The sequence below is a fragment of the Hemiscyllium ocellatum genome, chromosome 17, assembly GCF_020745735.1.
Source record: "Hemiscyllium ocellatum isolate sHemOce1 chromosome 17, sHemOce1.pat.X.cur, whole genome shotgun sequence".
NCBI lineage: Eukaryota > Metazoa > Chordata > Chondrichthyes > Orectolobiformes > Hemiscylliidae > Hemiscyllium > Hemiscyllium ocellatum.
In genome coordinates this window covers 64,173,450-64,199,146 of record NC_083417.1, presented here as the reverse complement: position 1 = coordinate 64,199,146, position 25,697 = coordinate 64,173,450, and positions in this window count along the sequence as shown.

Below are 25,697 nucleotides of genomic sequence, written 5' to 3'. Positions count from 1 at the left end.
TTAGGAATGATTTAGACATTCTTTTCTGTTCATTCTATTCTGATCAGTCTTCTGACCTCCCAATCGTCTTTGTGAAATGATGCACTTCTGCTTTCATGTTTATACCATGATTAGTTTCCTTTGTTAATTATGGACTGTGCTTCTTTCCATTGGATTCTTCAATTATTATTGTAATGTACTTTTATACAGTCATTGCAACTTTAGTGATATATCTCGTAACATAACGTTTTATTCCACGTTAGCCATTTTTGCCTTCATAGATACATAGATTCATACAGTACAGAAAAAAGCCTTTCACACCATCGAATCTAACTGCAAACACTTGAAGTGTGCTAATCATAATTTCCTGCAGTTTTCCCATATCCTTGAATGTTATGATATTTATAGAACTCATCCAAATATTATCCAAAGGTTCATGACCCCATAACTGACCTTATTTAAGTTTAAAACACATCTTCTAAATGCACTCTTTTTTTCTAAAACCTAATATTAGATTCAATTATATTATGGTTCCTACTAATGGGGGATAACTTACAGAACATAGAACAGTACAGCACAGAACAGGCCCTTCAGCAAACGATGTTGTGCCGACGATTGATCCTCATGTTAGGTAAACCTAATGTACGAACCCTCAAATTTCTGTGACCATATTCATGTCCAGCAGTCTTTTAAATATCCCCAATGACCTCGCTTCCACAACTGCTGCTGGCAACGCATTCCATGCTCTCACAACTCTCTGCGTTCTGAGAGCTTGGACCCTCATCACCTTGTCTAGTAACATCCTTAAAGAACTCAATAAGATGTGTGAGGCATGACCTGCCCCTCACAAAGCCGTGCTGACTGCCTTTAATCAAGCCATGCTCTTCCAGGTGGTCATAAATCCTATCCCTTCTAACATCTTGCAGACGCCATACGTGAGACTGACTGGTCTGTAATTGCCGGGGATTTCCCTATTTCCTTTCATGAAGAGAGGAATTACAGTTGCCTCCCTCCAGTCCTCAGGCACGGCTCCGGTGGAGTGCGTGGATGCAAAGATCTTCGCAAGCAGCGAAGCAATCACATTTCTCGCTTCTCAAAGCAGCCCTGGACAAATCTGGTCCGGCCCTGGCGACTTGTCAATCTTAATGTTTGTCAAAATTTTCAACACGTCAGCTTCCTCAATCTCTATCTGTTCCAGCATGCTTCACTGTTTCTCAATGGTTTCATTAACTACAAGGTCCTTTTCTTTAGTGAAGACATGAGCAAAAAAACTCATTTAGGGCTTACCCTACTTCCTCAGACTCTGTACACAAGTTCCCTATGCTATCCCTGATTGGCCCTACTCTTTATTTGGTCATTATCTTATTCCTCACGTAAGTCTAAAATACCTTTGGATTCTCCCTAATCCTTCCTGCCAAGCCTTTTACGTGCCCTCTCCTGGCTCTCCTCAGACCATTTTTGAGCTCCTTCCTCGCCTGCCTGTAATCCTCTAGAGCTGAGGAAGGCCCTTGCTTCCTCCACCTTACGTAAGCTGCTTTCTTTCTTTTGAAGAGAAGCTCCTCCGCTGTCGTCATCCAAGGTTCCTTTATCTTACCACTTCTTGCCTGTCTCAGAGGAACATATTTGTGCATCAGTCGCAACAACTGTTCCTTGAAGAGTCTCCACATGTCTATAGTGCCCTTTCCTTGGAACAATTGCTCCCAGTGCATGCTTCCCAACTCACATCTGATAGTAACAAAGTTTCCTTTTCTCCAATTAAATATCCTCCCATGGTACCTGCTTCTCTCCTTCTGCATAGCTAGGTAGAATGTGAGGCAGTTGTGGTCACTATCACCAAAATGCTCTCCCACCGCAAGATGTGACACCTGCCCCAGCTCATTGCCGAGCACCAAATCCAAAATGGCAACTCCCCTCGTCGGCCTGTCAACTACTGAGTTAGGAAACCCTCCTGAACACACCTTACAAAAACAGTTCCTTCCAAACCATCTGTTCGAAGGAGATTCCAATCAATATTGGGAAAGTTAAAGTCACCCATTACAACAACCATACTACATTCACACTTTTCCAAAACCTGCCGACTTCTGCTTTCTTCAATCTTCCTGATGCTATTGGAGTGCCTGTAGTTAACCCCTAATGAGGTGACTTTTCCCTGACTGTTCCTAATTTCCACCATACTCAGTAGGCAGACCCTCCTCGACAATGGTAACTTCTGTTATCTTCTCTATGCTTTAGTTAATGCATTCTGCTCTATTGAACATTACCTCAACCCATGTAGCATACTACCTGATACGCCCCAAAACATATTGTTCTCAGAATTTTTCCTATAAATACTCCATGAACTCATCTCTAGGCTATATTAGCAAGTTTGATCCATTCGGTATATGTGCAGATTAAAATAAACTCAGATGATTGCATCATCTTTCTCATACGTCCCCGTTACAACATTTACAAGCAGCACGATCACGGACAGCAGGCTTGTGTATGACTCCTATAAGACTTTTCTTTTTACTTCTTATCTGCATTCAAATTGATTCTACATTTTGAGAGTCCAAACGATGTGCTCTCTCCGTTTATTATCAGTGTCATCTTTTATTAAGAAAGCTACACTTCTGTTTTTCCCTTAACATCTTGTGCCCTTGAATAATCAGGTCACAGGCTTCGTCATCTTGCAAGCAGGTCTCTCGAACGACTATCAAGTCAGGCATGTTTATTTATATTTGCACTATCAATTGAATGTATTTTCAGCAAATGTTGCATGCATTCAAGTACAGTACTTTTAGGTCTGTTCTTTTGCTATTTTTAAACCTTTAGCCTAATCCTCCACACTTAACTGCAGATATAATTTTGTGCACACGATATCATCCTGCCGCTGTCTGATCATTACATCCTTTCTTGCATTGTTTCCCATTTTCAACGTATTTTTTTTTTCTTAAAATTTCTCAGCACTAGTATTGAATTAAAATCTTGTACTGGTCTACAGACATGCCTCACACGGCAGATGCTAGCATGGCAGAAGAAGACTGCCCCCAATATTACGCCTCTCACCTTTACCATTTCTAGTGTCAATGTCCGTCGAATCAAAAGCACATCTACACACTAATTTTTGAACCAGCATTATAATCGTCTCATCATATTTTAAGTATGATCATTTTCTCTAGTTCAGATAGCATTTACAGGATTAGTACTTTTCAACTTAATTTAGTTTTTCCTGCTCCTATTTTCTCAACAGAATCTTTCTTTACTCCTTTCATGTCGTTAGCATCGATCACAATCACTCAAAAGACAATGAGGCTATTCTCTGAAAAGGACAATATCCACGATTAGAGAAGAAGACCGGAGTACTTTCTTGAGTGAACTGGTCTTTTAGCTATTAGTGTAATGGGCTACATGTCCTATATTCTGTGTTGGAATGATTCTGTGTTTCTGGATTCTGAGTATCTCAAGGCGTACGCTTGATAGCTCGGGTACATTGGCGAGACACCGGTGTCTGTGATAAGTGAAAATATCCTACGTAACATTTAAAGGATAGGTGGTCAGTCTCTTCAACAGTGCCGTAAAGTAAGTACCAATTTAGTTTCTCTCAACTGTGTCCAATAACTCAACTTGATTCATTTTCTTTTTATTTTGCAGTTCCACCAACCCCACTTAAGATTGTTTACCGACCATCTGGAGGAACTTCACCGGTATTTTTGAATCTCGTGTGTGAAACGGCAGCATTTTTTCCAGGAAATGTCAGCCTAACTTGGTATAAAAATGGCGCTGAGACTGTATTAGAAGCACAAAACACCGTAGTGAAGAACACTGAGGGACTGTACAAGGTTTCTAGTACTTTAGCTGATCCAGACCAGAATCCAATGGAAGACAATTATACCTGTATGGTATCTCACGTGTCTCTCAAGGCTCCGGCTGTTGTCACCTATACTGTTACTAAATTTAACAAAGGTACGACTTTGTGAGGGGAACAAAAGAGGCAACCATTGTCAAGTTCAGAAACAAATCATACATTTACATACTAATGCTCAAGACATTAGCTGAAGTGACATGCCCTGCGAAATACATAAGAAAGCATTAATTTCATATACAGGTATTGTGTTTCCAAAACCAAATGTGGTATGTTCCCGGCTACCCCATTTTTGTGCCAATAAGATGCTGCTTGTTGCCACTGACATGAGGCATTTTGACATAAATGTTACTCTGAATTTTGTTTCCTGGGAACGCTTATCTCTGATCACTGTACCATGCCACATCACAGCCTTTGCCCACGTATTCTATTTTCAGCTGCTTCTTACTGAGGGTTCTGAAATTGGCCAATGACCAGCTTCTCATCTTCACCCATTCACACGGCATTGAATTCGGCTACACTTCATAATGTTCTGATAATATGCACAGTCAGGTTGACCATAGTGCAGGTTTGCTCTGTACCTCATTCTATTGATAATTTTTTACTATCACAGAGAAAACCTAAATTAAATGAATTCAAGATGCCTTTTTATCCTATTTACTAGTCAGTGTTAGCCATAAATAAGAAACACACATAACTGAAAGGGCATACTTAACCAATTTCTTAAATCTAGAGTAAAATGCAACAAACAAATTCGGATACTGGAGCTCTGAAATAAAATCAGAAAATGCAGGAGAAACTCAGCAGACCTGACAGTATCTGCGGAGAGAAAATTGAATTAACATCATTCACAGTAAGGATCACCAGTTTCAAAACATTACTGGTGTTTTCGATCCACAGATGCTTATTAGACCTGCAGAACTTCTCCAGCAATTTACATCTCTTGAAATCGAGAATTCTGTGGGAGTAATGTACACATTATTGTGAAAGTAGCGTCAAACTCCTTAATATGTACGCCAACAGTCAAACACATACAGAATAAGACATCTATTATTTCCATACGATCGATGCCCATTTCAAATTTCTAAAACAGCATTTGACGATGCTCAAATTCCAAGTAATCTAACGTGTTCAATATACATGAAGAGGCTGTTCAAACATCGTATCAAAAATGCTTCTTGGTCGTCTTTCTTATAGCTTTGATAGCGTTGAGTTGTGATGATACTGTGGCTTTAAGATACGTATTTTCCCCTATCTTTTTTGAGAGAGATTTTAAGACAGAGGTTTCCAGAAATTGCACTCACTAGAGTAAACAGCTTGTGATGACTTTTTTTTAGTTTCGAAAAACAGAAGCAGCCGGAATGGGTGTGGTCAAGCTCCTACAGAACGAGGATTTTTAGCTTTAGCACTCAGCAGTTGCCGTTGGGGTCTTGAAGAACTGGAAGCTAATTCTTTCCCTCTTTGTTACAGCCAAAATCATAAAATGATAGAATCCCTATAGTGTGGAACCAGGTCATTGCCCCAACAAGTCCACACCTACCTGCCGAAGAGTAACCCACCCAGACGCATTCCCCTACCCTATTACTCTGCATTTACTCCTGACTAATGCACCTAACCTACGTTCCTGAACACTATGCTCAATTAGCATGGTCAATTCATCTAACCTGCACATCTTTGGATTGTGGGAAGAAACTGGAGCACCCCAAGAAAACTCACACTGGCACGGGGCGAATGTGCAAAGTCTACACAGACAATTGCCTGAGGTTAGGATTAAACCTGGGCCCCTGGCGCTGGAGGCTAATTTCCTTTATGAATTTGCCTTTTGCCAAGGGTGTGATTATGGGATGTTGCTATATTCGAACAATTAATTAGTGATAGTTAATGTATGTATTGTTCTACTAAGTTTTCCAATAAGGTAAGGTCAATCCAATTCCTCTTTTGTTTTGTTGTGTTTTAACTATAGTCAATGAATAAAGCGTGTTTGGCTTTAAATCCAGTAGTCTGGCCCATCGAATTTCATCTGGAATGGAACACCTCACCTTTAACTTTAACTGAGAAAACGTTAAGGTCTAGATTATCTTCTGAAAATTTTCAGAAGGTTTGGTCTTGTCAATAACAGATTTATTAAAGTTAGCACCTTAGTTGAAACAATAAATCTTGGATACTATGTTTAGCCAAAGTCTTATTTTTGCAGATGGTATCATTAACTCACATTACTTCTGGGTGCCTGGATGCGCAGTATTTGGAGTGATCTTTTTGGTACTACTGATCGTCATTAAGAAGAGAAGTCGACTGCAAAATAATGAATGTAAGCCTCATTGTAAAACCTTGACTCTACTTAACTATTGAAGAATGAAATTTAAGAAAGCCTGTCTTTGTAACACTGGGGAAGGAGAACTCGAATATGATTTAATATTAAATATTACATTGCATTTGCTTTCACGAAGTCTCAATTGTTTAAAAAGCATTCCATATTGCAATAGCGCACAATGAGCCCTACAACGCAGCAATGTTTCTTTTTTTTTCCATTTTCAACATGATGAATGTAAGGTACCCTCGCAAATGACCATTTGGTCACAAATATTGTGTAGAGGTACAAATAATTGAAGAGTAAAAAGCCCCGACGGAGTTGCAATTATATAGATGGCTGAATGGAAAAGTGAGCCTGGTTTCCAGGCACAAAAGTGCAGAATCACCTCCGCAACTGAAATTTCCAACTCATTCCCATTATGTTTGAAACCCCTAGCATCCAAATGAGCATCCCCTACCATTCAATGCCTATTATCAAAGTGCTGGCAATTCAAATGCTATCAGCAAAATGTGGAACTCTAGAACTGTCAGTTTTCTTTTCTTTTAATTCTAAAATTAGCTTTGCATTCATTGGTTTGGAAACTGAGTAAATATTCAAACTTTTACAAATATTCAATCTTATTCATTGATAGATAAAGAAGACTATTTAACTAGTTCAACTCGTCGTGAAGAAATGGTATGTTGACTTGCTTATTCTGACTTATGCAACGTGTAAATAGAATTTAATATCATGAGATTTTTATTTCATAACCTTTATATCAAAATCTCTTTAATTGCACTTACTAAAAGCATTTTTCTAATCAAGATATGTCATTTCTTAAAAAAAAAGACTAGGAATGCACTTAGAATCAGTGCACTGAATAAAAATAAATTATGTTTTAAAACCTACAAGTAAATTGTCTTTTTCTTTGCAAATCTTTATAAATCAATTATATCTCTCCATGAGACAGAAATTTTCATTGAAAGTTGATGCTTTTCGTAACATTGAGGTTGAGTGCAAGAGGACAAGTTTAAATTTCATTTCTAGTATCCTTATTGTCTTAACTTTCTCGTGTCTGCTTATCAAATGAGTTCTATGTTGTGCACTTGATTTCCAGTTCAACTTAATCTGTCCAATGTTTGTTCAGAGGTGTGTGAAATGCTGATGCCAAAGAAGTAGCCATAGAACCAAACATTTTCTTCCTTTCTGATCATTCAGAGAGAGATGGCTGAGGTTGTGCATTATGCTGAAGTGGATGTGAGCAATGCCAGAAAATGTCCAATTAGCAATCTTGAAAATGAGAGTGTCTTGTACGGTCAGGTAAGTTTTACCAATGGATCAAAAAAAGCTCACAGATGTGACAAATGGTCCATCAAGAATAACGGGCATGGGGGCGGCTGTGTGTTGCATCTAAGTCAGGGCTTCCTTTGCTGAATTGGCTGGGCAGCCCATTTGCAATGCTGAATGCCACCAGTGGTGTGCGGTCGTTTCCTGTCCTTTGACTTGGAGAAGCCAGTGCTGGACTGGAGTGGATAAAATTAAAAATCACACAACACCAGGTTATAGACCAACAGATTTATTTGGAAACACTAGTTTTCGAAGCACTAGTTGACGAACCACCATATGAAGAAGCAGCACTTTGAAAGCTACTATTTACTAATGAGCCTGTTGAACGATAACCTGCTGTTGTGTGATTTTTAACTGTTTCCTGTACTGGCTGAAGTCACCATGAAGTTGTGACCATTTTGACCTCTCCTGACAAATGCGACCCTCAGGCTAAATGACATCAGTTGCCACTCCCTCTCATGATTAAGCAATTTCTGGGACATGTTGACTTTGCCTTTGCATCTCGGTCCATTTTTTGATGATTGAACATAATCACTAAGCTTTGGACGACGACTCATTTACACCAAATCAAAACATTAATCTTACAGATTCAATAAGCAACAGTTTGAAACAAGATGACCTACACAACGCTTAATTTCGCAAGCTCATAGAAAAGGCGCAGGCTGGAGGGGCCGGCTGACAGCAGAAGTGCAAAGAACACAGATGATGCCCACATGCATAGGAAAAACAAATTAAGAAGTTATGGAGGTTTATGACAAAGAAGAATCGTTCAGTTAGCCATCTCTATTCATTTACCATATGACTCCACGCGTGCATATGCCATGCAAAACGTGTCTGCCGAAATTGTGAATAATTCCAATGATAGATCCGAGAATATAGTCTGTCTATTATTGACTGCTTGATTAATTGATGGGCGTTTTTTGTTGGCTATCGTTCAAGAAATAAAATTAACTTACCTGACATGCATTAGAGTTAACTCTGTTTTAATTATTTATTCTCACATCTATTCTCTTCGACTACAACAGTGCAATTGTTTTCCAGTGATCGGTATGCATGACACTAAGCAAAAACGTATGCGTTCACATACAAACCAGCATTTCACAATTTCTTTGGCAATTGATATAATAAAACCCATGTATTGACTTATGTCTTGCTTACTTCCTTCTGATATTCACTCGAGGTGCACAATGAATAAGACACTTAACTCTCTAAGCTCGTGATCAGGATTTGATTTGATTTGTCTATCCCAATGCTTTAATCAAATCACACTTTATTCTTACAAAACAAAAAAGTCACATCTTTAACACTGCAGAAATACCTAACAAGGTAATGCATTATTTAGACCTTTATCATCAACTGAACTCTCTAAACTCACTGAAAATAGCTCCCAGTTGTTATTTCCCATTAAAAAAGACTATCTGACAGCACGATACTATAAAACCATAGACACATGCAACACAGAATGCAGCTATGCTGCCCGTTATAACAAAGTCAGTGTTTTGTTAAATAGTGTTTGTTTTAATTTTACATTGGAGACGGATGTGGTTGTGCAGTATGTAGTCCTAAATCTAATTGCCAATAATTCTGTCTTAGTGGTGTTTAGCAACAGGGAGATAACATCACATATTTCAATCTAATTATGTCATTACTCAACATTGACATCAACAGATAGTTCATTTCATTTGCGACATTGTAATTTACCTATTGTTTTACAATAATTTTGAAGGGAATATATAAGCGATCCATGCAGTCCTCATATGCCACCTTTTTCTAATTCATCACCATGCATGTTTCAGTACAGTCAAAGTGATTAAATTCCACATGCACATTTCAATTTTGGAATATTTCACAGTAGTGTAACACTGATTAATATAGCTCATCCATTGCGGTTTCTGCATCTGAATAGCACTTGCTGTCGCTGGAGTTCATAAGCCTTGCTGGGAGATAGGTGCAGAATAGGCTTTTTGAAGAAGCCAACTGCAAGTTCAGACTATGGAAGCAGAGAGCAAAACAGTAACAGGCTACTACGAAGAAGGACACCAGGGAGTGCAAAAGTCTCTTAAATACACCACCAATATATAGTTCTCTAACTGGTATTCATTTCCTAACTGATGGGGATGTTTCAAATTACTTTGCAGCCAGCCAAAACTAAACTCTCCCCCCTACATACACAAAGGCACACATAGATAAACCAAATATGAAAGTTATAGACACAAAATAGAAGCTACTGGAAAAACTCAGTAGATCTGGCACCACCTGTGAAGCGAAATCAGTGTTAACATTTTAGATCCGGTGGTCATTCCTCAGAACTGCGTGTTATGAATGTTATGGACTGAGGCTGATCTGGGTATGCAGTCAGTCGTCTTTGATAAACACGATCTATTTCGTTGGTGCTTGTGCTGCACACAAGGTTGCTTTCTATCTTTCTATTCCAAGTGTTTCCAATAGTTTATAAAGGCATAAGGTGTCCGGTTCGCATCTCAAAGCTCTCTGACTTACTGGGAAGGGTGCAACTGACCAGACTTTGTCTGTAAGAGGGGTTCTGCTCTGCTTCACCTGGTGACGGGATCTGCCACAATGTTACTGAAATGACTCCTTTAGACAGCCAGTTGAAAGTCAGTTTTTAAATTTTTCCTGAGTATTCTTTTCTAAATGCGACAAAAGAATCATGAGTGAGCGGATCAGGGCTCACAAAAACCCCAGGTAGGCTTTTAGCTTTGCTTGCAATTAGTTCAAGAAGTCTGCTAGTTGCTGAGCTCAAAGCGTGAGTCCCTGGTTGCTAGAGTGCAATCTGAGACAGTGAGGGTTCCTGGTAGAAATCAAAAGGGGAAGATTGTCTCTTTCTTCTGGGCTGGAAATAGGCATAATTTGAGAATCATAGCTATTTTATTGGATTGCATTTTTGACAAAGGGCGTGTTAAGAGGATCATGCCCAAATTGGAATCATTGATGATAAACGTCTAAATAACGCATTACTTTGTTAGGTATTTCTGTCGAGTTAAAGCTATGCCTTTTTGTTTTCTATTTTAACTGAGTTGTAAGAATAAAGTGTGATTTGATTAAAGCATTGGGATGGACTAATCAAATCACATCCTGAACACAGTACCTTATACTTGACTTTAAATAAATGTCAAGGTTAAGATAGGCTATCTGTTTGCAACACTTTGGGGTGGAGGGGTTTGGTCTACCCCAAAACAAATTGGAGTTCTGGTTCGGGACAAAAATCTCTAATTCCAGGTTAGGTTTCACCATGATTGGACTCAAAAACAATGAGTGCAAGGGCAATTTTGTTTTGGTGTTGCATTTGGTTGGTTTATGTAGCGAGCACTTTCTGTAGGTTCTTTCAGAGGCTATGTGTTTCCTGGGTGTAGAAGCAATCACATGGGATGGTTTAAAAAAGTTGGGTAAGGGAGAACATTTCGAATTGGTGGACAAGCTGAATCTAAACAAGGACAGGTGGACGACAAGTGGATATTTTCAGTTCACAGAAGTTAGCTGATTTACAACAGAAAGATGGATAGGTACACGAGTTATATCGTTAAACTTGCACAGGAAACGACTCCAAGTGTATACCATGATTCTACTATCTTAAAAATGAAATCTTGATGAGGAAATATATATTCAGGCGGATGAAAACTGGGAAGAAATTCATCAAGTTGAATTACTGGTGAGTTATCAAAAGGAGGTGTTTCTCGTAGCACATGTGTGAAGGGGGTCATTTTTGAGTGTGGTAAACTCAAGCCAAGATAGAAAAATACTTTTAATGGCCTGCACTGCATAAAGTTATGGTTTTATAGTTTTCAAGCATGTCTCACGTGTCAATTAATAGGAACATCTCAGTCTGTAATAAAATCAACACCATTAATATGCATCCCACCACTTGAGGAACCTTATACAATAATTTTAATAGATTGCATAGGACCACTCACGAAAACAAAAAAAAATCGAATCAATATTCCTTGAATGAAAAGGATGTGTCTGCAAGATTTCCAGAGGTCACTCCATTATGCAATTTCATGCTAAAAGGATTGAAAAAGAGTGAATCAATTGATTCTATTAACAAGATCCGGACTACTCAGAGAAAACAAACGAATCAAGGATACACTTTTACATCGAAGTTATTCAAGGTAATTATGGGTAGCTTACGAGTACAACAATTTAAATCAACTGTACATCATTCAGAATTGAGGGGAACACTAGAATGGTGGCATAAAACTTTATAGACCATTTTGAGAGCCGACAGTCAAGAGTATGCAGACGATTGGGATTAAAGAATTATATTTGCACTGTTTACTACTGGGGATGCACCTAATGAATCAACTAAATTCTGACCATTTGAAGTTGTCTTTGGACACTAGGTGTGGGAACCATTTAAATTAATTGAGGAAAATATTATGAGTTGGAGATCAGGGACTACAGTATTTGGCTATATTTCAAATTTTAGAACGAGATTAAATGAAGAGGGTGAATTGGCTATACAGATGCAAAGTACGTGATGAAACGGGAAGCAAACAAGATATCAAAAGACAATAATTTCTCTAATGGAGATCAAGTATTAACGTCACTACTGGCAGTATTTCAACAATTAATGACAAAGCTGAGTAGGCCCTATCAAATTGACAGGAAACTGAGCGAAGTGAAACATTTGATAAGAACCCCACGTAGAAGGAGAAAAAAGTCACAGATTATGCGTGAATATGCTCAAATGGAGGTATTTTGATAGCAAATAAAAGCAAAAAACATCTGTCACTTGTTGCACTCAGAGTGAAGAACCAAATCCAGATGATTCTGCAATTGATGTCCCTTAAAGTTTGTTGGACTTTTGGGGAAATATGTCAAAAAGGAATCTTGAGCTCTGTGTAAAAGAGACCTTTATTCAGAACTCATTTACCAGAGTTGGAGCGAGGCCAGAGACTGCTCCAAATCTGGTTTTCATGTGGGTACCACTTGCCCTCTTTGCATGGTTCGGATTGAATTTGTCAATGACATTCTAGTTTCCCCAGATGAATAAGAGTTTTGATTCATTTCTTGTTACAATAATTACATGCGACATTGATATCATTATTCCTCCCGTTGCCTCCCACCCCCATTCGGAATCTATAATGCAATCCTGTGCAACTGCTCATCAATAATGGACACATCTAAGAACAACCCTATGTTCTCTTGACGTTTACCAGACATTGTTATCTTCAGTCCTTCAACTGTATAATGTAGCCTATTAATTTACATTCCAAAATTAACCATCATATTCTTTTTCAAACTTCTCCCAGACTTGTGCATCTCGAAGGAGTGTTCAAAATCTGTAATTTAGTGTAGTCATTGACATATTTATCAAATTCTATTACTCATCTTATATTTCCTACAGTCCTAAACACAGGAGATGCAAACAATGCTATTTCTCCTAATTGTTATGAAGTTCATAATATCAGTTCTAATTTAAAGTTAATTATAAATGAAATTACATGGTTACAACTAATTTTAGAATTATTTAGCCATCGTGTAGTGAGCAGCTTCTGTCACACCTGACCCTAGAAGGGCGGGTAAACACTACCATTATATCTTGCAGCTACACTACAATTTATTACTTAGCATGCTGTCTTTTGAGATGAAATGTACTGATCCTACTGTGAATATTTCTACATTAACTATTTACCTGATAAGACAACATTTATTCCATTAATAAAAATGAAACTCAATCACTTTCACGTATCAATGAATTTATCTGATGTCATGGGGTTTTCCAGGACATAACCTCCCCCTTTTAATTCATCATTTGTCTCTATTATTACGGGGTCATAATATTTATTTCAATTTTTGAAATGTAAAAAAAAAACTTTGGGTTTTCTGTTCTCAGCCATCGCTCATAAGACTGTCTCTTAAAGACATTAGTAGTTATGTTTGCCACAGAAGTCCTTGTACATTAATTTTTAAGAGTCTTTGTTCAAGTATGGTTTGGAGATGCCGGTGTTGGACTGGGGTGTACAAAGTTAAAAATCACACAACATCAAGTTATAGTCCAACAGGTTTAATTGGAAGCACACTAGCTTTCGGAGTGACGCTCCGAAAGCTACTGTGCTTCCAGTTAAACCTGTTGGACTATAACCTGGTGTTGTGTGATTTTTAACTTTGTTCAAATATATCATGTTCCCTTGGATTTATCTCCTTCGCAAAGCTGCCATTGTCTTACCTTACAATCTCACTTTAATGCTGGACCAGGCAAGTTAATTTAGTTATTGCAATTAAAGTCTCCATCATACTTATGCCAAAAGACAGCGATATTTTGCCCCCTCTCAACATGGGCTGACCCAGTAACACACCTCTCTGCCACTGGTTTATGCACAAAGCTGGCCTCCACCTTAAGGCACCAAATCTAGTGCTCATACTCTTTCATCTAAGCTCTGCCATTTGTTCTTCACATCTTGAACTGTCTTTCAACGATGCACATTAGTAAGATCAATACAAATAATGCACTTGGACCACTAACACTTTATCACATATAATCCAAATCCAGGCATGCATGTGTGTATTCACACCCTGGTCCCCCGCTTGCTCTCACAAACTGGGTTCTCTCAGACTCTCGTCTGCTTCATGCGTGTAGACCTTGATTTCCTCAGTGAATTCAGACCACTTGTGAATGATTTCTTTGGCCTGCTTGACGATACAAAGCCAACTTGTTGACAGGTGTGGAATGGATGGCAGTTTAGTGGCGACATACTGCAATACCTATTGGTCTGTATCTGCGCAATGGATTTTGGAAGCTTTCTTCAGCATTAATTGTTTCTCTGGCATGGGTGAGGATTCTTCCTCAAAACTAATGTCCCCAGTTATATTGCTAATGCCAATTTTATGTCCCGACAGCAATATTATGTCCCAGTACAGGATACAATAATAACTGGTCACTGTGGCTAAATGATAAGTTTGTCCAACTAGGACATACTGCTGAAAAGACTGATTATTCTCTGGTGAAGTGCATAGTATGCTATTTTCTTAAGAGTCGATGTAATAACTGGTCAGCCTTTGTGTAGTCATTTCCTCTGGGCATGCCCAGTGATCCCCTTCGTGGTAACACTGAAACAAGTCGATTTTGTTCTTGGTCTTATTTAAACAATCACGTTGTTGTTTTTTTCTTTTTGCAGCGACATCCAGATGTTAGCAATGTATTTGCCTAAATTGTGGACCTTCTGTGAGCAGTTGATGTAGTTGTCCTCATTTTTCGACATGTGCACCGCCCCTCCTATGTCGCATTCCCCTTTATGATCGTAATGGATATCCATTAATCTATGAGCAAGGGTTAAATTGTTGCGGTGGTCCAAGGGTGTCTTCTCCTCTACGAATTTCTTCAATTGTTCACACAATACCCAGTGTAGAAGCTGGTACGTGATTAGTTTTAAGAAGCTGGTACTGGTCAGCCACCATTTCGTGTTAGTTGGACATGTTCCTGTCTTGCGCTCTCCTTGAGAATTATCCAATAATCAATTAATTATATCCTGAAGCGGTTTCAAATTCTCGATGCCATCCAGAATAACTTGAGAGAAGCATCACCCTACCTGATTCATTTTCGTTTGATCCTAATAACTGTTACTTATGATTGTGTGCATGTTCTGCTGCTAATGGAACTTCCTCAAGTGTCTATGTCAATTCAGTAAGCGTTTTAGCTGCTGTATCTAATATTCATTAATCCAATGCTGTGGCGTTCCTACCATCCAATGTGCTTTATTTGTCATCACTGCTAGTTCACTAGGTAACTTAGCTGCTTCTATCAAATCTTTAGCCTGTTCGTCTTGTTGTACATGGCCCCCAGCTGAAGTGATATGTCCTCGCTGAACCTACATCATCATATATTCGTGCACTACTGTAAAAGCATACCTATTATCCGTGTATACATTGAATATCTGGCCCCTGCCTAATTTCAATGCTGCATTCAGGGTATCTAATTTTGCTACTTGAGCTGAGTATCTACCAGGAATCTGATCTCCTGCCATCAAGTTTCTCTCTATATCTACTATTGCCCAAGCAGTGTGGGGCATTCTGTCGTAGCATTTCCTTGATCGAGATACAAATAATTCCAACATTCTGTTTCCTTCTAATGGTTCCTCGGCATTCCCACAATCCTCTCCATCTTCGACTTCTCTCACAGACTCATTCTCATTCCCTTCTTTCACCATCATTCTTATCGGCTTACTATTTTAGCTTTAACTTCTTGGATATGTTTATCTGCTGGACAGCATACCTACTCCCATTTAGCTCTGCGCCTGCCTGATATTGGTCTTAATTTTCCCACTTCCAATGAGCCCACCATACAGTGCAATCCATTGCATGAGGGGATGGAATATGATAACTTGTCCTAATAATAGTGATGGGTTCAGGCACCTTGATTGCCCATGTGGCGCCCTCCAAAGTCTAAACACGCTGGTGAAATTTGGCCGCCATGAGATGTAATTTCATTCTCACCCTTGTGTCATATTTTCTAATCTATCTATCATTCTTCTCTTGAGCTTTGAATGCAATGATCTGCTTAACTTATCTTTTTTCTTTCAGTTAGTCTATTTACGCTATTTGTTCCAAAATTGACTACATTCAAATTCTATGACCTCTGAGAATTATAAATTCAGATCTGTGCTCCTTAATTTTTGTTATTCTTTACCCTCAAGTTCTCTAATGCAGATAACAGTAAAATGACATCATAAATAGGTTCACGTTTCTCCAGGTCTCTTCCAATGCATCCATCCTGAGTATATTTCTTCAACATGTTTCCTTCCTTGCCAATTTTATGAATGATTGTATCATTGAATGGTAGCTATCTCCATATGCAAGTACTCAACTGAGCTGCATTGTACACTGTGTCAAATAACACAAGTCTAACATGTTACCATTTTCCCTGGAATTTGCTTATTATTGACTCTTACACCATCAGAGTCTAAGCTTGGTCTTCTTTCAAATAAGAGAGGAAGTGATCACTGCAAGTGCTGGAGATCAGAGTCAAAAATTGCAGTGCTGGAAAAGCACAGCCGGTCAGGCAGCATCCGAGGAACAGGAGAGTCGATGTTTCAAGCATAAGCTCTTCATCATTCAATCCTTTTTGAACACATATATTGGTATTCCAAGATCATGTCACGCACCTTGACTTATCTCTCCATCTGTAGTCCCAATGTCTTGTTTGGTGGCTCGATCATCAAATTCAGTCCTCAAGAGAAAGACAATGATTTAAACATCACTGAAAGAAATCTCTCTTTATTTTTGTTACCAAACGTTCCTTTTACTAAAATGCATGTAATCCCAACTGCCATTGTAACCGATTATCCTCATTCTTTTTTCTCTTCAGCTACCACTCTGAACCCTTAATCATTTCCTCTCGTCCAATTTTGCAATCCAACTATTAATATTCTATCTAATTCCTGAGCTCTGGAAAGATCTGTAGTCCAATGAAACATAATCTCATAATATCGTAAACAGAAGTCAAACAGAAGGTAATATCTTTCTTGGCTCGCTCTTTCTCTAAGGTTATCCTTCATTTTGTAAAAAGGAGGGAATTTATTTGCTAACTCATGCTGCATATGTGATGCACCTATATGTAAATTTCTCCGAATTCCCTATTATACATCCTCCCTCAAAATCACTAACAATTTTATATGCATTAAAACCACTGAGTCTGTGCAAGCATTTTTACATTTTCCAGAATGCATTTAAATTTTCCGTTAACTATTCTATTTAAATATTTTATAATGCCAAGACTTTTTTTTATTGTGATGTGCTTAATGGCTTTTAGCTTTCTGATACTCAATTATCACCAAAGTGGTACTTTGTTTCCTAAAAGCTGTTCCTTGGCTCAAAGAAACTGTGCCCTTGAATTGTTTCAGAGGGTTAATGGGCCTGGCCGGGTTTTGATCAGTCTGGTTTAATAAAGTGATAAAAAGGATTTTGAGAGACCTTTCGTGTCCATGTAAACAGTTGCGACTGCAGGTCAAAGTAGTCAAGTTTTAGAAGTGACATGTTTAAAGAAAGGAAAGTGTTTAGCTCTCTAGCTGAACTGGGCAGTTTTAGTTCAGTCCTTGAACTGGTGAGAGGTTCAACAGGGAGCTTTGTGGGAAGTCTCTCTCTCACGTTGCCCTTCAACTTCTACCTGTAAGCACATGTTCTACTTATGCTGGTTTTTAAAGGGGGTTTGCCTGTTGGCTCTGCTGTGTATCTTTGGAACAGCATAATTAAGTCCAGTTGGATAGGTTGAGTTCGGAAGGAGTTCTTAACTCTGTTCTTTGGGTTTCGTTGTGTAGTTTTGTGAATAAAGTTCTCTCTGTTTTAACATCTAGTAGTCAATCTAGCTAACTTAATCTGGGTAATTTTCACTGTACACTTACTGAAACAAATTGCATAGTTATAATCTGAGCTGCTTGCCTAAAAATGCTTTGAGTGGTCTGGTTTAGTTCATGACACAATGCATTTAATGTTTTCACAGTGGTTCTCCAATGCTGAAATGCATTTTTAGCGAATGGCTTGATGTGCTAAGGATGCCTCATCCATCACCATGTTGCGACATTGAAAGCCTGTAGACAGTTTCAGAAGTTTGTACACATTGGCAAAAGTCTTGAGCATCTTCAATTATCTGAAAAACAAAATAGTATCTATCCATTCCACTTCAGGCAGAATACGTTAGTTAGTGGTGGATATCTGCTGGTTTAAAAGAGGCGGGGCAATGTGGAAGCTCAGCCTTGAGCTCCTGGGCTTCTTGTGAACGCCTGTCCAAGAACAGAGAACCACCACTTGATTAACACATTTCAACAGCACTGGTTTTATTCAACATTGTCAGTATACATGCGTACAAACAATCCTGGGAGAAAAAAGCCACCTTAGACCACGCCGGGTACTAAAGGATGGATTCTCTCACCGTTGATAGGGAAAGTTGTTACATTTATACATAACTTCGCACGCAATACAGAGTCCCGTATCATTAAGCTATCGCACAGTGTAAAAGTAAACAAAGCATACTTTATTGGAAGCTTACACATCAAAAGTGCTCTAAATCTAACACACACATACCAACAGCCATCTGGTTAAGCTCATAATACTATCTCTAAAGTCTGACATAGCCCTCATTATTCTTACTCTGCTTTTCAAGGTAACATTCAGATATCAAAAATTGCTCTAAACTAAACATGTATTCATTAGTACAGCTCTAAAACAATGAGGCACCAGTATTCCTCTGATGGTTGCCCTTTGATCTGGTGCTATGTACTATCTCATCCTCGGACCTGTGGAGAGGATTGTTTACCGCTAGGCTGGCTTCTTACAAATTGCTATGTTAGCAATTAGTTTCGCTTAGCCTGTCGCTTAGGATGCCGGGAAATACAGCCAATATGCCGGGGCCATTTTAGTTAACATTTCTGAGCTCCATTTTCTATATGGTCACTATATCTATTTCCAACTTATCATTCCTCCCTTTTTATCATTTTATGATAACCCTCAGATATTAATACGTTGAAGTCGAGCAAACTCTTTTCCTGTTTCTACATCTGGATTGTCATCAGTCAAAAGTGTAGGTGTCAATCCTTCCTTCTGTGTCCATATCGGGCTTGTCTCCTTTTTACATCGGCGTTTTGCGGGATAAGACTGACAACTTTTTGTAATAAGGGCCCAAGCGATTCGGATACTAATACAAATGCCAAGAATGCTGGCCAGAATGGAGAGAATGTCCAGCCCAATAGACTTTAGCCATACTGGATCGGGTATTGGTCAGAAATGTCTCTATAGGGAATAATTTTTGGGGTTTGTTGGGTACGCCTGTAGGTAAGACTGCATAGTTCATCCTGACCAGTAGGGGCCGCCATCATGAGGAATCTGGACCCTACCAAGTGTGGGCCTGGGACACATACTACTTTGGTATTCTTTCCTTCATCAGTCTGATTGTCAAGATGAGTTTTTACTTTTTCAAGGAAGCCAGTAAAGGTGTTGCTAATAAGACTCGGTGCTTCCGGTAAATTGCTTCTTTTCTTTCGGTGGGTCTTAAGAAAACGGTGCGGTGTGTGGGCGAGATTTTTTGATTTTAAGTAACCGGGAAAGTTGAACAAATAGTCTCTGGGGTCCGCTGCAGTATTATTCACAAAGGCATGGCAGCACGTGCGTGTATCATTTAAGTAAGTATCGGTATCCTCGGATTTGCTGCCATTTCCTCGTAGGCATACATACATTACTTCCTGGCAGATGCCAGTATTATGAATTGTTATATTACAGGGACATTTTGTCCTGGCATCCAGAGTTGTAATATTATATCCAGGACACCACTGTTTAAGTCCTGTTAGGTTTTGCAAATGCTCTACGCAATCCCGTGACCATGCAAGATTTTGGATGACTATGCTGCTATAATTAGAAGTGGCCTTAGAGTAGTCAGGGAAGCCGACCAAGGGACAAATTGTCTGGTTAAACCCACTGTTACCTGGGCCATGACGATCATACGTGGCATTCACTCTGACCTGAACTATTCTCGTGGGGCCTGTGTTATTCAGCGTTATGCTATTCTCCTGTTTCCATACCCACCAATCCCCGATGAGGTTGCAAGGGGTAGCTAGGGTCTGACTGGACTCACTTATATTATTAGACTGGGTACCTATCACTCTGGACAGTGATAAACTCGTTGGGGGGGGTGTGCTAATGGTCATATTGTCACTCATAGTACTCACGAGATCCCTCGGGACTATTACTGTACCATTGGGGCCATCAGAAGCAATACGTGGTGCCATACTCACAAAACCATTAGTCATTTTAGTAGTAACATCTGTAGAGTATGAAGTCATCGCGGGGGTGCCTGTTTTTATTCACGTCTCCGCGGTGGCTGCACTAGAGTTGCTTGTAGGCCCTTGGAGAGTGGGAGGTGCACCGCTGGTGGTGTTACTGGTCTGCGTTGATGTCCGTGTCGCTGTTAGGCAGAGGCCAAAGAGAAAGAGGATAGGTTTCATCGTTTCACTTTTCTTCAGTCTTCCTTCCTTAGTGGCACCTATGTCAAGGGAAGAGAAAATACATACAGCAGTAGCTGCCCTTCTACCCTGTTCACAGGGGACCCCCTTGCCGGGGTTATGCTGCATACATGTCAAGCATTTTTTAGTTTGTGATCTAGCCAATTGCAGAACACTGGGATGCCACCAAAATTACCAGAATAAAACTGCAGTTTGTCTAGACCCACAGTGTGTTAAGTGATGGACAACATCAACCACCCAGACGGCTAAAACATCAGTCATACACACCTGGCCTACTGGGGTTTTCGAAAGACCGTCAACGTCCTTGAAACATCCCAGATCAGTCCATTCATGAAGTACATTGTCAGGGGCATCCCCCTGTAAAGCAACAATATCAGCGGTGGAGGGAGGCGGCTTGTCAGGAACTGAGGCCCTAATAGATTTCCTCTGAACCATCATAAAGGAGCCAGGGAGCTCCGTAGCCTGTTTAGCAACTTCATCTGCCTGTTTGTTTCCCATAGAAACCGGATCCGTTCCGGCAGAGTGCGCGGAACATTTAATAATGGCCAATTCGCGAGGACTTTGAATGGCCTGTAACAAATTAATGACTTCCTCCCTGTGTACGATAGGGGTCCCAGACGAGGTGAGGAAACCTCGATTTTCCCATAGTGTCCCAAAATCATGGGCAACCCCGAAAGTATATCTAAAGTCAGTATAAATATTAGCTGTAAGTCTGGAGGCTAGCTCACATGCCCTAGTTAAAGCAATTAATTCAGCTTTCTGAGCCCTTTTGGTTTTGCCAGCCTGGGACATAAAAATCCGGTTCCAGCTGATAGCCTCTATTGTCAGACTGCAGCTGGGGACCGGGTAATCTCCACAGCCCTTGTTGCTGTGTTTGCTGGGGAGGGGTGGGAGGTTGCCGCAAGGGGGCTATGGTATTTTGATCACTTTCCCGTACAACAAATTCAGGTGTAATAGGTTTTTCGGCCTTAGGACCGTCACCCTCGCCCCATAATGCTTTAATTGCCCTAGCTGTATCACCCTGTGAGGAATTGATCCAACTTAAGTTGTTAGTTTTCCATCTATCTTGTGTAGGTTTAGGCAAAGTGTTCATCAAGAGACTATTATACTGTTGTGGGACAGCCCCCGCTCCCAAAGGAACAAGAGGGTCCTCAGAATATGTGCCATAAGTTTCATTAAACCTTTGTAGGTATTCCTCAGCACCCTCCCCCTTTTTTGGTTTTAAATCAATGATTTTTGCTAAGTCAACTGGTTTTCTGTGGACCTGCCACATTGCTTCTTTAATTTCCTGCTCCTGTTGTTGTTGATTCGGGTGTTGTGCCGTAAAGGCAGTCAACTGTTGGCACCAGGGGACATATTTAATATTTCTAAAACTTTTGTCCACTTAGAGCCAATAAACACAACCCTCAAAAAGTTCCAGATATCTTCTCCCACTGCCCCGTAAGCCTGCCAAATACTTTCAACTGATTCACACCATTTTTGTGGGTCCTTATCTTTGTCAGGGAGATTCATAGTCAGTGCCAAAATTTCCTGCGGTTTCCATGGCGTAAATATTTCTATGGTAGGGGGGTAAAGAATCGCAGTGACGGGAGGGTTAGCGCGCAGCTGGCCGGGGACTCTTACCCGTCCCGCTTGAGGGTTAGGAACAGTACGCATAGGGAACATGTGGCCCGGGGGTTGCTCTATCTTTGAACTGTCATCGTCAGCCTCCTCTGTCCAAGGGTAGGGCAATTGCCGTTCGGGTTCACACTGTGGTGGAGGCCGATATCCTTTTTTACCTGTGCTTGGGTTAAAACTCCTTTCACTACGTGCGTCCTGGGGTATTGTACCCGATGGAGGGGGTTGGGGAGGGGATTCCACATTCCTAGAACTAATTCCCTTATCTTCCCATCCTGCACCCTGCCTCAGGTCTGACAATGCCGTCTCCACCGCTTGGTTGGCCAACCGTTTGTTCTTATTAATATTTTCATCAAAATCTGCACATGCAACCTTGAGCTCGTGGAGGGTCAAAGGAAGCCCATCCTTAGTGACACTTAGCCCCCTTTTTGTAGCATTATGTAACCAACTGTTGTAAACCTTCTGCTCGTATTGTTGTTTAGCTTCCTCTTTCTTTTTTAAGCATGCATCTCTTAGTTAAGCCATAATTTTCTTACCCTTCTTTCCCCCTGTTCCCTTTTTCCATACTAACTCCGTAGCTCTTTTTACAATCTCCAATTTCCACGTACCCCCCGCAGGCCATTCATCAGGTCCCAATTTTTCTGTTAGCCATCCTGACAATTTCCTGAGTGACTGCGCATCCTCAGGATATTCTGCGCAGACTGTTACAATTAATGATCTCGGATCCTCACATTTATCCATGAACTGTCCCATAATGTTCCCTAAACTTTCCCTAACCTTTTGTGAGTGTTGCTTTTATGAGATCCTGCTCAAGGGACTTTAAACCCTCTCACACAGACGTACTGTGCTGCTTTTATGGGGACTCTAACCCCAAGGGACTTTAAACCCGTACGTATCTAAACAACTACTTGTGAGCGGTGCTTTTATGAGATCCTGCTCAAGGGACTTTAAACCCTCTCACACATACGTACCTCGGTGCTTTTATGAGGACTCTAACCCCATGGGACTTTAAACCCGTACGTATATCTATTTCCAACTTATCAGCAAAAACTCCTGAATAGAGTTATGCCAACAGTCTCTATTCCACACGTACAGACTAGAAGACTTGTACAACAATTAATTTTTGAATCAAGAGAAAACTTGGCAAACTTTTACTCTCATTTTCAATTCCTTGATGTCAGTTTTCCCAGATATGAAAACATATCGTCAGAAAATTTTGTGCAAACAGTATTGCATTTCAAAAATTCCAATTCCCTTATTACTTGAATATGTTCACACGAATGAACATTTCAGTTGAGCAAATCTTATCGTTAAAGATCCACACAGGTGTTAAAATAACATCTTGAATTTTACTTTGATCAAAAATGAAATTGCAAACATAATACTTTAAACGTAAAACATTTGAAATTAAGCATTTACCCAGGACTCTTTTCTCAAATTCAAATCAACAGAGAAAGTACATTGTTTGGAGGAAACAGGAATTATGTCTTTCGACTTAACTTTTCTTCTTCAGTTAACTTAAATTGACAGAAACCAATTCCAAAAAGTAAATGTTTACCATGCTTTAAGAAACAAATTAAAATCAACATTTCATAGCAGGTTTCTTTTTTACACAACCACTGCTCATTCCTCGAAGGGACATTATATTAATCACACATGTTGTCCTCACAATTTCAAATCAGCATACATTCCCAAGATGCAAACTCGACTCAAAGGGTTCCGAGAGCTCGAGTTCCATGGAATGAAAACACACATACTACACAAGACGGCATTTTTCAAACAATGAATGTATGTCCTTACAATCCAGGTTACAAAGCGGATTAGTTCAGGAACTACAGGACGAAAGCTGCTCTGTTCCGCTCTGTCTTTCTCTTTCTCTCTCTCAGTAATGAACAATTTCTGACTCTCTTCTGATCAGGGTGGTCAGGCTTATGAATATTGGGAAAGAGGTAGAACCGGGCAGTGCGGGGTTCCTGGGGTTGGAAGCTGTGGGTGGGAGATCTCCTGATGTGATGAGGTTCTGTATGGTCTGGGAGATGATGGTTTGGAGATGGAGCTGGGGTAATGATCGAGGGGGTGGTAGGAAGAGGTGTAGAGGTCAGTGCGCCAGACTACCACTGCACCTCCTTTAACTGATGGCTTGATGGTGACGTCGGGATTGGAGCAGAGGAATTGGAGGGCTGCACGCTGTGAGGGTGAGAGGTTGGAGTGGAGGAGGGGCTAGTCAGGTTGAGGCAATTAATGACCCGGTGGCAGTTGGAAATGAAAAGGTCTAGGGTAGGTAATAGGCCAGTGTGGGGTGTCCAGGTGGATGAATGTGTTGGTTTTGGGCGAAGGGGTTCTCGGAAGGTGGGCGGGTGTCCTGATTGTGAAACGAAGCTCAGAGGCAGAGGCGGCGGAAGAAGTGTTCGATCTCACAGCGTGTACGAAATTCATTGATGCACGGACGGAGGAAGATGAAGGTGAGTCCTTTGCTGAGGACTGATCGTTCGTTCTCAGTGAGGGGGAGGTCTGGAGGGATGGTGAAAACTCGGCAGGCCTGGGAGCTGGGATCTGGTGTGCGTGTGGAGCTGGGAGTGGAGGCAGAGCCGATAACTGGAAAGGCTGTGATGGTGGGCGAAATAGGGGTGGAGTCATGAGCAGAGGTAGTGTTACCCTCAGGGTTCTTGGGCCTGGAATGGTGACAGTGGGATCTGTGGGGGGAGGGGGGAGGGGCGTGTCAGCAGAATGCAGATGAGTGGTGTTGCTGGGGGTGGAAGTTCTGACAGACACGGTAGTAGGGGCGGCGGACGTCAATGAGCATGTGACATCAGCGATGATATGAGGGGTGGAAGTGATGTCATGTGTGATGCATGAGGAACACCCCTACTGCCACAGAACCCTGAGAGGAACGCCACCCCTGCTCATGACTCCACCCTCATTCACCCCACTATCACACCCACTCCAGTTAGCAGCACCGCTCCCACTCCCAGGTACACACCCACGCCAGATCCCACCTCCCAGGCCTGCCGAGTTTTCACCATCCCTCCAGACCTCCCCCTTACTGAGGATGAACGATCAGTCCTCAGCAAAGGATTCACCTTCATCCTGCTCTGTCCACGCAACAATGAATTTAATACACACCATGATGTTGAGCTCTTCATCTGCTGTCTCCGCCTCCGAGCTTACTTTCACAATCAGGACTCCCGCCCACCTTCCGAGGACCCCTTCGCTCACCTCCAATACACTGCATCCACCTGGAAAACCAGCGCTGGCCTATTCCCTGCCCTCGACCTCTTTATTTCCAACTGCCTCTGGGACATTAAACGCCTCAACCTGTCTATCCGCTCCCACAATCCAACCTCTCACCCTCACAGCACGCAGCCCTACAATCTCTCTGCTCCAATCCCCACCTCATCATCAAGCCATCAGATAAAGGGGGAGCAGTGGTAGTCTGGCGCACTGACCTCTACACCCCTGAAGCCAAACTCCAACTCAAGGACACCTCTTCCTACCACCCCCTCGACCATGATCCCAACCCCATCGACAAACCATCATCTCCCAGACTATACAGAACCTCATCACGTCAGGAGACCTCCCAACCACAGCTTCCAACCTCATAGTTCGGGAACCCCACAATGCCCGGTTCTACCTCCTTCCCAAGATCCACAAGCCTGAC